Genomic DNA, 15,900 nt, shown 5'->3' on the forward strand with positions numbered 1-15,900 from the left:
CGTGAACGGTTTAGTGCCCTTATAAAAAGAGACCAAAGTGCAACCTAGCTCTGTTTCTGCCTTGTGAAGACACAAGACAATGGCAATCTGCAACTGGGAAGAGGGCTCTCACCAGTCCTCGACAGTACTCGACAGTGCTGACACCTTGATCTCAGACTTCCAGCCACCATAAGTGGGAAAACTGAATTTCTGTTGTTTAAAAGACGCCCAGTCTATGGTACTTTGTTATAGCAGCCTGAACTGACTAAAATAGCATATTGAAACAAATGTATATGATTCTTCCTTCTAACATTCTGCTTAATTTTTTTAAAAGATAGTAAAAGCTTTTTTCAAAGACATAAAAAAATTAAGGGTAGCACAGAAGAGAATAAAACGGCAATGCAATTTTGAAAACTGAGAAGCAGATGGATTAGTGGGAATTGAATTAGTTTTGGTATTAATGGGTAAAAATGATCATCAATCTGATGTACACATTTGAATCCTCTGGAACTGGCATTGCTGGGTACCTGTGGAATTGAATCTTGGGAAGAGTTATATGAATGGAGGAAGATTTTGAAAATAGCATAAAGAAAGCAGAGATAAGAAAAGTAAAGCAATTCCATGGGATCGTGTCCGTGTGGGGCTCCTTGCTCAGTGGGGAGCCTGCTTCTCCTTCTGCCTGCTCTGCCTGCCAGTTCCCCTGCTTGTCCTCTCTCTCTCTGACAAATAGATCAATAAAAATCTTTAAAAAAATAAAAAATAATAATAAAAAGAACGTAAAGCAACTATGAATATGTATGCAAACAATTGTACAGCCTTAAATTATGCAAAGCAACAACTGACAAAAATATGAAGAGAAATGGATAGATCAACATTTATAGTTGAAATTTTAAATCATTTTTTCTCAGACTCTAATACAAATATGGAAAGATAAAGAAGGTTAACATAAGATTAATATGTTCAAACCAGTAGATAAATGTCTATTACTTTAATTGACAACAAAGACCTCAATGTTCCCTTTCTTTTTTTTTAAGATTTTATTTATTTATTTGACAGAGAGAGAGACAGCCAGCGAGAGAGGGAACACAAGCAGGGGGAGTGGGAGAGGAAGAAGCAGGCTCCCAGGGGAGCAAGGAGCCTGATGTGAGGCTCGATCCCAGGACCCTGGGATCACGCCCTGGGCCAAAGGCAGATATGCTCAACGACTGAGCCACCCAGGCACCCCTCAATGTTCCCTTTGTAAATGACAACTATGATCAAGAAGAAATTTTCTCACCACAATAAAAGCTATAATAATACAAAAACTCAACTACATATTTAAAAAAATCAGATTGACACAAGTAAAGGAACAACAACAAAATCTTCAAATCTAATCTCTTTAAGATTTCAAACTTTAAGAATTCCTGCTGCCACTTCTACTTGATATAAAAGTGGAGGTCCTAACAAATGCAAGAAATAAAGAACAAAATTATAAGAATTAAAAGATAAAGAAAAAATCCTGTTATATTCTCACATAATGTGATTATGTAGAAAACTGAACAAAATCAATAGGCAAGCTCTTGGCACTAACAAAAGAGTTTAGCAAAGTTGCCTCATACTAGATCATCTTCCATTCCACATGTACACTAAGACCTGGAGTTTTGATGCACTTTAAATACCTATTATAGAATTTACATCAAACATTAGGTACACATAAATACTTTTTATTGAAGAGAATTTAATAAAGAAAAAAATAAAAGTTCCCAAAATAGAGGCTCTCCACAAGGTATACTACAGCAATCTACAAAGTCATAACAAAATACAAAACAAACAAAACAATGTGATATTGGCTCATGAATGCCCAGGTAAAGCAATAGGGTATAATAGGAAGCTCAAAAGCAGTGTTATGTACATAGAGAAAATGAATATATTATAACCAGGCCATCAGAAATAGTGTGGAAATGTTATATTGTTTGTTAGTTGGTTTTGGAAGTTAGTTGGGTCAATATGTAGAGAAGAAAAAGTATTTTACCTCTACCTCTTACCATCATTTAAGTGCATTTTAAATGGATTAAAGATCTGAATATAAAGTATAGAAATATTAAACCAATAAACTAAATCGTCAGAATTACTATGTAACCTTGGGATGGGAGTGAACTTCTTAAATAATATTCCAAGAAAGAGAAAATTGTCAAAATTTTGATAAATATGATTGAATGAGTGCAAAATTACAGATTTTTATTCAACAAAGGATGTTATATGCAGTGTTTACAAATGTATAACAGACTGAGAAACAGAATATAAATATCTAAAACTGAAAGATGATAAATATGTAGGCTATAAAAAAGATAGAACATCCAATATAAAATGTGCATGAGGAAATAAGGAGTTAACTCACAAATGGAAAATTCTAAAAGGCTTAAAACTAACTAAATAAAAGTGCAATCAAATCTTATTGGCAATTAGAAAAAATGAAAATTAAAATGGCAAGGAGGGACCACTTATAGTTATCAGAGTTGCAAAAATCTTAAAGACATCTAATGCTAAATCTTGATAGAATGTGTTGAGATAGGAACCTACATATTCTTCAGGAAAGGAGTGCAAAATATTAGAAATAATCTGGAGAGCATTTTTTAAAAGTACTTAGTTACATATGCACACACTCCATGTCTGGGGTGATTTTATAATTTTTCATACAAACTCTGACACATCATAACTATGCTAGGATAATTGGTATAAACAGACCATTCTGGATAAAGTGGGGTACATGGTCATCCCACACATTATATCAGTCCCATCCTAAATACATCCAAGAGAAATTAAAGCATAAGTCAATATAGGAACATATTATGTATATGTTCATTACTGTATTGGTTGTAGTAATAGAGAATCACGAAAACTAAGTGTCTCTTTATACGGAAAGGGAAAGTAAGATGAGGATGCACACCATGCAATGGTTAGGTGCAGTGAAATAAATATATATTCAGCAACATTAAATATTGTTGGGTAAAGCAATAAACCTATATATTCACCTTAGGATACATGAGTATTCATATATATATGTATATATGCTGTCTATGGGTGGGGTGTGGACTAGAAAGTAAAATGTAGTATAAATTAAAAGAGTGGAGGAAAAATAGTAAATACAAAATTAATAGAGGGAAAAGACTGCCGTTGAACTAATGAATATCATTAATTCAATCAAACATAAATAATCTTTATTTTTTCAATTTTTTCTTAAGTAGGCTCCATGGCCAGCATGGAGCCCAGTGCGGGGCTTGAACTCACAACCCTGAGATCAAGATCTGAGCTGAGATCAAGAGTTGGACACAACTGACTGTGCCACCCAGGTGCCCCCCAAAATAATCTTTAGATAGAAATGTTCTTTTTCCTCATAGTAGTAATATAATTAAAACTGAACATGTTCATCAACTTCTTACACCTAATTGCTCATCTGTACATACCGTGTAACATTGAAAGGGATCATTTACCTTTACAGTGATCTGTGTACAGTGTTTGAGGATTCCTAGTTGAAATATTATTGTGATCATCTTTGCTTCCTAAGTCACCTCTGTGTTTTTATTGATAAATTGATTGAAGAGCACTTTTATTTCCTTGGCCGCTTCAGGGAGAAAAGATAGTGATGTAAAAAAAAATCCTAAAAGCATAAAAGGTTTTGACTCATTGGGATTTTCAATCTTCTGTCTTCAACAGAGGTAACAAGTGAGCAAGCTCTTTTCATATCGATGCTTTTGATGCAAAGCTAGTCAGAGAAGAATGTAAGTTTAAATTAACCATTAACGAATACTAGAAAAATTAATTTAACATTATATTCACAAAAGTTACAGATTATCTATGAGATTCGTGGTAGGTATTACATGACAGCAAATGCAAGTAGAAAATATACTGGGTTTAGAAGGTCAAGTTCAAAACTCTGGTGAAGGTCACACACACGTGAATACACATTTATACATTCAGGGAAATGACCATATGATCTTTCTGACCCTCACATTGTTGTAGTGATTGTTTTTCAATAGACTGAGTAGGGTTTTGATGTCATGGAGACAAAACCTATATAAAGGATAAACTAATCTGTTTGGATTTGAACATAGACAAGGAACAGAGCAGTAGAATTGATTTTACAAAAGGAACCTGATGAAACAAATTTGTTCCATAAGTCCATTTTCCATTTGCTTTCCCCCTGTTCCATAGTGACACAAAAAGCATTAAAATTGCTGATTTATTTTAATGATTCTTGTTAGGTTTTTCTTTTTGGGTGTTTTGGATAAATCAACTGCAGATTTACTTATTAGAAAAAATTGCTATATTATACTACTCTGTGTTGGCAAATGTCCCTTTTGTTTTCTTTAAGGAAGGCCCTAAGATGTAAGGAAATCCTCACAGTATTGAGTACATCTCTGAATTCTGATAACTGAAAGACATTGGTTTTTCTTCATCCTAGTTAGATTTCTTCAGAAACAATGAAAAGACCACATATTTCTGCCCTTTTTTTTTCTTTTGGATCATAGTTTCACAATTAACTAAGCATATATTTCACTCCTTTGCAAACATCATCTTCTTTCCTTGCGTGCTATCCTTTTTTTTAATCTTGTTTTTTTACTTCTTTATCCATAATCCCACCTCCATTCCTGTCCATTCATGAGCAGTTACTCCCACACTGAATAGACTTGAGGTCTTGAAAACCAAAGTTTTAAAAACAAAATACTGCTTACCCTGTGTAGTTTTTTTTGCCTCATTCAGGGTCATGAAAGGTGAACCCATGTTTTGGCAACACTTACAAGGTTCATATTACTGTGTATCGGTAGTCATCATGGTGTTCATATTCTGGCCATTTATTTGTTCTGGCTTTATCTGTTACTTTTATATCCAGCTAGTTATATCACTTGCTATTCATAAATCTTCTAAAATACAGAATGTAGTAGAAAATAGCTGTAACTATACACACACACACACACACATTCTCACTCACACACAATCACCCTGACTTGTATGCAGGACTTTTTTCTGAAGAAAAATTTTTCACTAAAGACTCTTTCTTCTCTTACGTAATGCATGTACTGTCACAAATACTTCTAAATGTTTTTTTAACTGTTTTAATTTAATTGTAAAATCACAGGAAGTTGCAAATGGTCCCATGTACCTTCCACCCAGTTCCATCTGATGGTTACATCTTACATAACTATTATGCAAAATCAAAACCAGGAAATTGACATTGGTACAATGTGTGTGTTCTGTCCCATTTTATTACATGTGTAGATTTGTCCAACTACCATCACAATCAAGGTACAAAACCATTGAATCACAAGGATCCCCCTCATTTTATTCCTTTATAGACACACCCACCACTCTCCCCTCTACTATTCCTAATCCCTGACAACCACTGATCTGTTTTCCATCCCTGTAATTTTGTCATTTCTAGAATGTTGTTTATGTATCATGTAGTATGTGACATTTTGAGATTGTCTTTTTTAATGCAGCATAACACCTTTGAGATCCATCCAACTGGTTATGTATCCATAGTTCATTTATTTTTATAGCTGAGTAGTATTCCATGATAAGGATAGATCGTAGTTTGTTCACCATTCACCTTTTGTGGAACATTTTCATTGTTTCCAGTTTTGGGTCATTACAAATAAGCTGATATGAACAATTATGTACAGTTTTTTGTGTAGATATAAGTTTTCATTCCTGTGGGATAAATGCTCAGGAGTGAAATTGCTGGGTTATATGAAAAATGTATATTCCAAACTTTAATATTTATTTTCTTGGGGTTTTTCCCATTATTTCTTTATGTGTTTCTGTTATATATTTCTTCATCTTATACCCAAGGATGAGCTGTGCATTGCAAATAATTTAACATGGGCCCATGAAAAATAATAAAATGCAAAGAAAAAAGAGGTTGGCCACAAGGATTTGCAAACAGAAGTCCACATTCTTTTTCTCAGATTTAAGATCATCTATAATTATTTCTTCTAATTTGGGAAAGTTGGACTCCAATCTCAGCTCTCCCCCTAGTTCTTTGGTGATATCTTTCAGCTAGCTGATATACTATAATGCTACATATTTATTTTATGTATCCATGAGCTTGAAAACACCCCTGAGTTTGTAATGTCACCCTCCTCCCTGGATTTTACCCTATTTCTACCCCAGTCTAGTTTCTAAATCATGGTTCAGTCTTTCATAAATGATTCTCTCCCTTCCTTCCAGATTTGGCATTACATTGTTACTTCGGCTTCTATAGTTAAGCTCACCCTTAAACCTTTGGCTTGACCCACTCCTAAAGTTCTATTCCTGATTCAAGCTAACTCAGAAATGCAACTTAAGTTAGTATCTCAAAGATAGTTGCAGGGCTATCAGTCAGGACCCAGAAAGTTAAGACAGGGTGAGAGCCTGCATAACCTCAAGCAATTTAGTTAATACCTGTGGCCTTCAATTTCCTGAACTGTATATGATCTCCTCAGTTAATGTTAACCTATTATTTTGCATTATAAATTACCGAAAGACTGAAGCTTTTGTGATTATTTCTATTTACACTTCTCATTCCATTCTTAGGTCAGTACTCGTTCTTTTATTTTCTGAACAAAATACTAACTCTGTCTTGGTACCAAGTAGAATGGATTCAACAGATTTTCTGGATTTTTTTTCCCCACACATGTTTCTTATCCAATCTCTCTCTCCTACAAGAATCCTGGTCAGTCCCCAGAGTCTAACCTTTCTCTAAAATCATCTCATCAAGCTTCTTCATGCAATGCCATGCAAGCATTAGTCATCATGCTTGTTTAAGCTCAGTGCAACTAGAGTGCCTTTCTAAGCTCTAAATTCTCAGTCAGTTCTATTTTTTCTCCACCAGCATTACATGTCCACCTCAGGCTACATATGCCTTCCAAACTTGCATTGTCTTCTTTAGGAAACTAATACAGGAAAACTCCTATCTGAGTGATAAAACCGGATTTGTGAAGGGGGCTATTCCAGTTATGTAATGCTCAATAAATAATTGTTTTAGAACGATAATTGTCCAGAATTCAAGAGAAGCTAAACTGGGTGTTTTCTGTTCAGTGTATCTCAAAAAGTTGCAGTCAGACAGTGGCTGTGCCTAGAGCCATCTTGAAGGCTTCTTCATTCTCATGTTTAGTGTCTGGATTGGCATGACTGGAATAGTTAGGATTCTTCAGCTATCTTTGTCTCTCTATGATTTCTCCTAATCTGTGTAGCGTGGAGATTTCAGGGCAGCTGAATTTCTTACATCTTGGTATATTGGCTCAGGGTTTCCAAGGCATAGGGGGAGGAAGGGATGGTGGGAAGGACAGAGAGGAGATTCTTTATGACCCAGGCTTGCAAGTCATATATCATCATTTTCCCCAAATTCTATTAATCAAAGCAGTTATAATGGTCAGCCTATATTCTTGGGAAGAAAAACATACTCCACCTCCCGATGGAAGAGTGTCAACTTCAAATTTTAAGAAGAACACGTAGGATATTTATTATTACAGTCATCTTTGAAAACAAATTTGCCAATATGGTCGCATTTGAATTAGGTATTATAGGATAATGTAGAGGTGATTTCCTAAAGTTATTTCTGGATTTATGTCATCTTTCACTCCAAGGAAAGGAGGGCAATATCTGGGAGAATGTCCCATATGATATTGATGATGGGTAAAATGACAGAGTAAATATATTTATATTAACATGTTGAATATACAATGTTTAACTAGATTTTCTTTTAAATACTTGAAATTCTTGGGTTCTGGGAACAGTGTACCTGGTAGAAATCTCAGTTGCAAGCCTTCTTTACTGTACACATTATATAAATTCTTCATACCAGTTTCTTCATGAGGATATAGAACTACTTAGAAGATCAAATAAGACACCATAGCAAAATGTTTAGTGCTATCATTACCCCATAGAAGTAAATCAGGAGATTTTAGCTAATTATTACCATCATCCCTTTATTGAAATTTGTTTTACATAAATTAAATGACCTTTCTCAGACTCTAGGAGCTTTCTGTTTATAAATTTATATCATCGGAGCTATAAATCAAACTGAGAACTTCACAAACATGACAAAAAGTTAAGCAAGGAATTCACATACTGGTGTAAATCCTTGAAGAATAGTAGTCTGTAATGACAAAATACCTTTGTATCATCCTCACCTCAGATTTTTCAAGAAGTAGAAATTTCTATTTTTATTTCCCAGCTTTAGGTTACTCTGTTTATCTGATTTTGTTTCCTCTGGAAAATGAGTTCATGGAATATAGAGAGATCAAAATAGGCTTTGTTCAGAGGTGGATTAATATGTTTGAGGCTATAAGCACTAAAATGCTATCATTTGCCAACTGCTCGCAACTCCCTTCTGCCAAGAGGCCACTATGAGGTATTAAGAAATTAAGCCATAAAATAAAATTGCAAATATCCAAAAATGTCCAACCTTTCAATTTATGACTAAACTGGAACCTTATAATATGTCACATACTATATAATATCCTATTGTTTTATTATTTTGAGGGTACTTCTTCTTTGCCAGTGCCCTCAATACATGCTTAGTCAGCCCACTGATTATCCAAAAAAAGTCTGTTTCATTTGTGCACAATACATATTCAATTTCACTTATAAGTCATTTATACTATTAGGGTTTCAAGCATAGAGTTTGTTAAATTTGCACCATAAGCAAAGTTGTCCAATTTCATAAAGACCATAGTAAATAGAATTTGCTTTCTTGTGTTAGAGATTTAAGGCAAGTAAATATGTATATGTGTATATATACATATATTTATTTATACATACATATTCATATTCATGTATGCATATATTTTTTACTTATTACTTTTATTACTTATTTTATTTTTTATAATAGTAACAATGTATGCAGAGGATAGTAAAGAAATATGTGAGGTTTTTTAAATTTTTTTTATTTCACTTAAGAGTAAAATAAATAAATGGCAGGAAGGCAGGAATGCTGAGCTCTGAAGTCAAGCAGGCTCAAGAGAAAGCAATCTGTAATAAATAGTGAACAGACTTCTCTGTTTGATTTCCTCTTTTCTACTCTTAAGAATCAAGAAAAGTGAAACACCTAAAAGAACAAGTCTGATGTCTACCCATATAGCTTAAATTTAACTGGAGTACCCACAGCATTAATGCAGCACTCAGATCCAAAACAAACTTAACTACACAAGTCACTCTGGGGCCAGAATAGTAGAAACAGATGTTAAAAATAAGGCTTATATGGAGGTTCCTCAAAAAATTAAAAATAGATCTACCATATGATCCAGCAATTCCACTTCTGTGTATTTACCCAAAGGAAATGAAAACAGGATTTTGATGAGATATCTGCCCTCCCGTGTTTATTGCAGCATTATTCACAATTGCCAAAATATGGGAACAACCCAAAATGCTCATCAATGGATGAATGGATAAAAAAGATATGGTACATATACATAATGGAAAATTATTCAGCCACGAGAAAGGAGGATATCCATCCATTTGCAACAAGGTTGGACCTTGTGCACATTAGGCTAAGTGAGATAAGTCAGAGAAAGGCAAGTACTGTATGATATCACTTATATGTGGTTATCTAAAGAAGTTATTAAACCTACAAAAAACAGAGAGCAAATGGCAGTTACTAGTGGATGGGGTGGATAAGAGTGATGGTGTTTAAGGGTATAAACCTGTAACAAGAAGTAAATAAGCCATAGGAATCTAATGCACAGTATAATGAATATAGAAAACAGTATTCTGCTATAATTATGTAATGTAAATATTGCTATATCAGCAATCATAATATATAAATTTATCAAAATAACACACTGTGCACCCTTAACTTCACAATGTTACATGTCAAATTTACTCAATAAAAAAATCAGGCTGATGAACAAAAGTGTCTTAGTAATAGTAACAAAGGAAGCATATTCAGAGGTAGGGGTAAAATGATTATCAGAAACCTGCCAAAAATCAGCCTCCAGGTAATTCTGAAGAATCTTCTTTATGCAGGACTTCATGCTTTGTATTGAGGAACCAATAATGTCTAGAATGCCTTTCATGAGGATAAAAAAATAAGAGTAAGAATGAATCACATTTTTTTTCTTTTTTCACTTACATGCAAATGCAATTTCCACACAGATTTTTCTCACTCTCATTTTTGCTGTGTATGATGTATTCTTTGTGCTTTATCCTTTTGTTCCAATCACACTTGCAATTAGCTGCCAAATTAACTTAGAATGATGTTCAAAAATGATTTTGGTGGTTTTATTTAAAAGATTGAGAGAAGTGTATGGACACTTCTGGGAAAAAAAATGGATGCAAAGAGATAATTAGTTTCAAATAAGCTTAAAAAACAATTATAAGCCTCCATACTTGGCTAAATTTGATAGATACATAGTACACAGAAAATACATACATTATAAATACATATTGTACACAGAATTGGAATAAGTATGTTGCATTACGAACTAAAAATATGGTACAAAAAGAGTTAATGTATTAATGTATACACATTTTTATAAAAAGTACTCAGAATATTTTGTGTGCATGATTTCTGTAGTACTTAATGACAAGTACTGAGTTAACTCCACTTATAAGTTAAATATACAGAGAAAGAAAAACAATTAAAGTGGAAGATAGAAATGAATGGGTCCCCTATCATGGCTTTCATCTGGGTCTTTTGTCTCAAGCTGGCTCTTCACAAGCAGCAACTAGATGTTTGATCCTTGAGAAATGACTCCAAGTTCTAATCATATGAAGATTAATTATTTAAACCTGTGCCTTAAATGGTATAAAATCGAAAATACAACCTTAGTTAATATATAGTCAAGAATTGTTTGAAAGTAGTTATGGTGATGGCAAACTGCAAAGTTAACCCAGTTCCCTCACACACTCAGGAAGCTCACTCCTTAGCTTTATTGAGATACAATTGCCATATAACATGGTGTAAGTTTGAGGTGTACAACATAGTGATTTGATATATGTATGTATTGCAATGTGATTACCACAATGAGTAAACACATTCATCACCTCACATAGTTACAATTTTTTGTTTGTGTTGAGAACTTTCAAGATCTACTCTCTTAGCAACCTTCAGTATATAATATAGTATTGCTAGCATTATGCTAAGTGAGCTAAGTTGGACAAAGAAAGAAAATATTGTATGATCTCACTTATATGCAGAATCAAAAAAAAAAATCTTAACTCAGAAACAGAGAACAAATCAGTGGTTGCCAGAGTCAGGGGGTGAATGAGTGAGGGGAAATGAATGAAGGTGGTGAAAAGGAGGCTTTGGAAAAGGTTTTGGAATGAAGTTGAAGCATTCATTTCATTATTGCTTCTTATATAGTATGTAGATTTTGGAGCAATATGGAGACTATCATGGAAAAACAAGATGAGACCTAAAGTATAAAAATTTTTAGTTTGATATAGGTTATTGTGCTTCAGCTTCCTGGAAAGCTGAACCCCTCTGAAGCATTGTCTGGTCATCTTCACAGTGATTCTCAAACTTGACTGTGCATCAGAATCACCTGGAGAGCTTCTTAAAACACAGATTCCTGGGCCTCACCCTAAGACATTCTTATTCAGCAGATGTATGGCTATGGAGAATTTACCATTCTCATAAATTTCTGAGTGATGTTGATGCAACTGACGTAGGGACAACTCTTGGAAAGCACTGCTTTAGACAAGAGCATTTCACAAATAATTTCCTGAGGTCGTCAGGTTGAAAAGAGTAACCATCAATATTATCAGCCTTCCACTTTCTCCATTTTAACCTCTTGTATTTTTTTTTATTATAAGGGAAAAAAAAAGTATGACCTCTACATTCTCATTCCAGATCCTCCAATCCTGTAATACCTCACTGCCCATTCTCCTTAAAACACCCCAAGAGCAACAAGCCAATGATAGGTGAGATAAGACCATGCATTTCTCACCAGGCCCATTGGCTGATTTTTATTCAGTGTCTCTAGTTAACTGTAAGATTTGGTTGCAGTAGCTGATTACAAAGATTCAGTATGCATATTTTTCTTTTTCTTTTCTTCACAGAGTGTATTTTGGGTCCATGATTCATTTTTATACTTTTATATTAATTACAGACATGTGCCATTTAAATCAAAGTGAAAAAAAGAATAATATTCAACTGACATGCAGGAAAAAGCTAAACTAGACACACAAATAATGCTATATACAAGATAAGGTAAGTGTTATAAAAGGTAATAAGTAAATAACTCATTGTCCTTTCCTGGTTATCAGTTTGTGTTTGAGTTTCAACGACTTCGGCCATGGTTGATTTTGCCTTTAGTTTGTCACTACTTCCATCTGCTCAAATATAGTGGCTACAATTAATTAACTCAAACAATATTTTAACATGTCACTGCCTCAAGTAACTCTCTTTTGTTTATCTCCTCAAATCCAAACTCCTCTAACATAATATTTCCCTAGACACAGGTCAAACTAACCAGCAAAAAACTGCTCAGCAAAGACATGACCTATTCTAAGGATCAGTGCTCATCTTAATCAAACCTCTTTCAAAAAGAGTGTGGATCATGGAGTGAAAAAAGGACAGGAAACATGGTTTGTGGTTCATACTACCAAGAGAGAAACCTGCAAGAAAAAGAATGAATTTTTTTTTCAAGTAAATTTTTAAATTCTTTTTGAAAGATGAGAATAAGCCACAGTCCTGCTGAAAGCAGTAGAGAACTTCTTTCCCAAAACAGGGGCAGTAATAGTGACTATAGTGATAGTGTACCTGCTTAGCACTGTAATAAACACTAAGACATGTTTTGAAGCTCAGCATTTATATTTTAATCCAGAAAAGTTAGTTCTGTTTAAAATCTGCCTTTCTATATAATTATATAAACATATAATTGGAAATGATACTATTTAATATTCAATCTGTGGATCCTTGCTAGACGACCATCCAGGTTCTGCTTGAATACAAGTGACAAGGTGATTACTGCTTTATTATCTCCAAGAAACCTATCTCATTGTTGAACAGCTTTGACTGTTTGACTGTCATTATGGAAACTTTATTTTATATTTTTCTGACAACTGGCCAATTATCTATAATATTTTAGAGAGCCTGCAAAGGTTGTTCTGCAGATTTAAAATGATATATTGGTTAAACAGCATTTCCCAATGGCCAAATATATTTTTATAAAAGTATATAAAATTTATGTCAGTATGTTTGATAATGGTGTCAGGTTCAGAGGCATTAGTGATTGGGAGGTCTTGGGAGAAGGGCTTTTGATTTCTCAAAGGAAAGCCTTTTGGGTACCTCTAAAATGCAATTCCGGGAAGCAACGCAAACTTTTTTGCAATCTGTTGGATAAAGTAATTAATTTTGCATCTTAACCCATGCAACAGCATTTACCTACTCCTGAGACAAACCTAAAACAAATTTGTTCAAAGATCTGGCCATTTCACAAATGAAATTCCAACTGTTCTGTGCAGCTAAATTGCCCTGGCACAGTCACAAAATAAATACAAAATTAGTTTGATGAAATAATTGCTAATTTTATGTGTAGTTATAGTTTTAACACAACTGAACTCATTAAGGCATTTATTTAAGCAATTTGTTTTATAAATAAGACTATATACACACACACGAACACATTTAGAATATTTAATATATATACATACATATATATGTATGTATATATATTATATATTCACAGACATTTTAAGTAAATACATACATTCAGAATAATTTAAAATATAGTATTATATTGGACTATTGGCTATAGTTTCTATGTTTATTTTGAAGAATGTTTTGTGCTGCTCAAACAGCATATAGATTTACATATAAATTCATATAAATGAGCCATTTTTATTACTATAAATAAATAAAAATAACATTAGAGAACAACTATGAAGAAATATAATAAAATACATTCTTAATTTCACTTAATTACATTGTTTTAAAAATTGATTTTCCATCCTTTATGGATAGGTCATAATGCCTTCTCAGATACTTTAAAGCACTCAATAAATTTAAATAAAAATAAGGGAAAAGAACAAGCAAAATACATTTTTAAGCAAATATTTTTTGTATAATACTTTGTAAGTCACCACAAATATCTACTTTTTCCTTCCATACTATTTATATGCATAACAAATAAATTATTTTTTAGATCAGTTATTTGAGCATTTCCCAGCTATAGCCATTCAAGAGTCATTTATTTCTAAAGCTTCTCTTAGTATGTAAACCAATAGAGGTGAAATACAGTTTTATTGACACTTCATTTTTTTAAAAATTTTTTGTTATGTCATGTTAGTCACCATACAGTACATCATTAGTTTTTGATAACACTTTTCATAAAAAAGAGGCTTATTTACATTTTTAGATGTGACTGTTTACATAAATATGTTTGCTTTCAATATCAGATATTAGCTGTTTTAAGTAACATATATATATATTTATTTATTTATAGTAATTAACATCATCTAAAAATACTAAGAGAACAAGTAAAATGTTTAGACCTGGCTTGCAGAGGTTAAGTTTATCCATTACCTTGTTAACGCATTATAAATTTAATTTAGTTTGTAGGTATGTAAAAAATTTGCTTAAGCAAAATATTTAAAAATATTTTCCCCTCACCAAAAGAATAAAATTTTATCACAATATGGGCTTTGATCAGCTTGATGGATTGCCTAGTATAAGACTTGCTTGTTTCCCAACAGAAAAGCACAATGAGTTTATCTCAACTTACCAAGAAAAATGAATCTCTGGAGAATTGGCATTAAATCCTGTGGTTTGGCTTGTCTCAGCTTTGATGGATGTCCTATTACCTATGTTCCCGTAAGTAGAAGAATTAAAATTAAATGGCTATACTGGATGTTTTAAGGTTATCATGACATTAAATACTCACTACTGGCATTAAAAAAGGATTAAATTACATTTTAAAATAGAATGATGCAAATTGACAAGGAATGAAATAATTAAACTAAGGAAATCTATTATGACACATCACTTCTAATATTCCTTAAGATATCTTAAGGTGTATTTAAAGTCGAACAAAGAGAAAAGATTCTGTGAAAATTGCCTGTTGAATGATTAGTGTCTTATTTCCTATGTTTAATGAAGGTATCTTACATAACTGCTTGAAAAAAATAGTTCTTGTGTACTTAGGAAATAAGAAGGCTTCTGGGGAAATTGCAATTCTAACATTAACTAATTCCTGTGGTATTCTTACCTTCAAAATTTTAAAAATATATGTAAAGGAAACACAAGCCCACCTATTTTAGAAAAATTTTGGTAAAGAAATTAGTCTGGGGGCGCCTGGGTGGCTCAGTCGTTAAGCGTCTGCCTTCAGCTCAGGTCATGATCCCGGGGTCCTGGGATCAAGCCCCACATCGGGCTCCTTGCTCAGCTCTCCCACTCCCCCTGCTTGTGTTCCCTCTCTCGCTGTATCTTTCTCTATCAAATAAATAAAATCTTAAAAAAAAAGAAATTAGTCTGTACCAATAATTAGTATGGTCATTTGGATTAATATACTGAAAAGAGAAAACAAATTTTTGTTAAAAATTTTGCTTTCTTTAGAATCATAACTGGTGTGTGTGTGTGTGTGTGTGTGTGTGTGTATGTGTGTGACAGGCTTATGAACTTCAAAAGCTTGAAGGGATAGAGAATAAGTTTATTTTATTGTTTTAGTGATTGGTACTAGAATAAAGCACATTTTATAATTTTTCAATAATTATCACTACTCCGATTTTTTTCAATATTCTTACTTAAGATGTAGTTTTTTAGAATTATTTCAAATTTACCTAAAAATAAAATGAATAGAGATAACTCAATTTGGAGCAAACTATCAAATATAATATTTTTTCATATATCTAAAATAATCTGAATTAATATAAAATAAAATATTGCCATATAAAAAATAAAATATTTCATGGAAATAAAATATTTCCCTATAAAAATAAATGATCCTATATGCTCCAGTA

Source organism: Ursus americanus, chromosome X (assembly GCF_024610735.1).
Source record: "Ursus americanus isolate L20-20 chromosome X, mUrsAme1.1.p, whole genome shotgun sequence".
Classification (NCBI taxonomy): Eukaryota; Metazoa; Chordata; class Mammalia; order Carnivora; family Ursidae; genus Ursus; species Ursus americanus.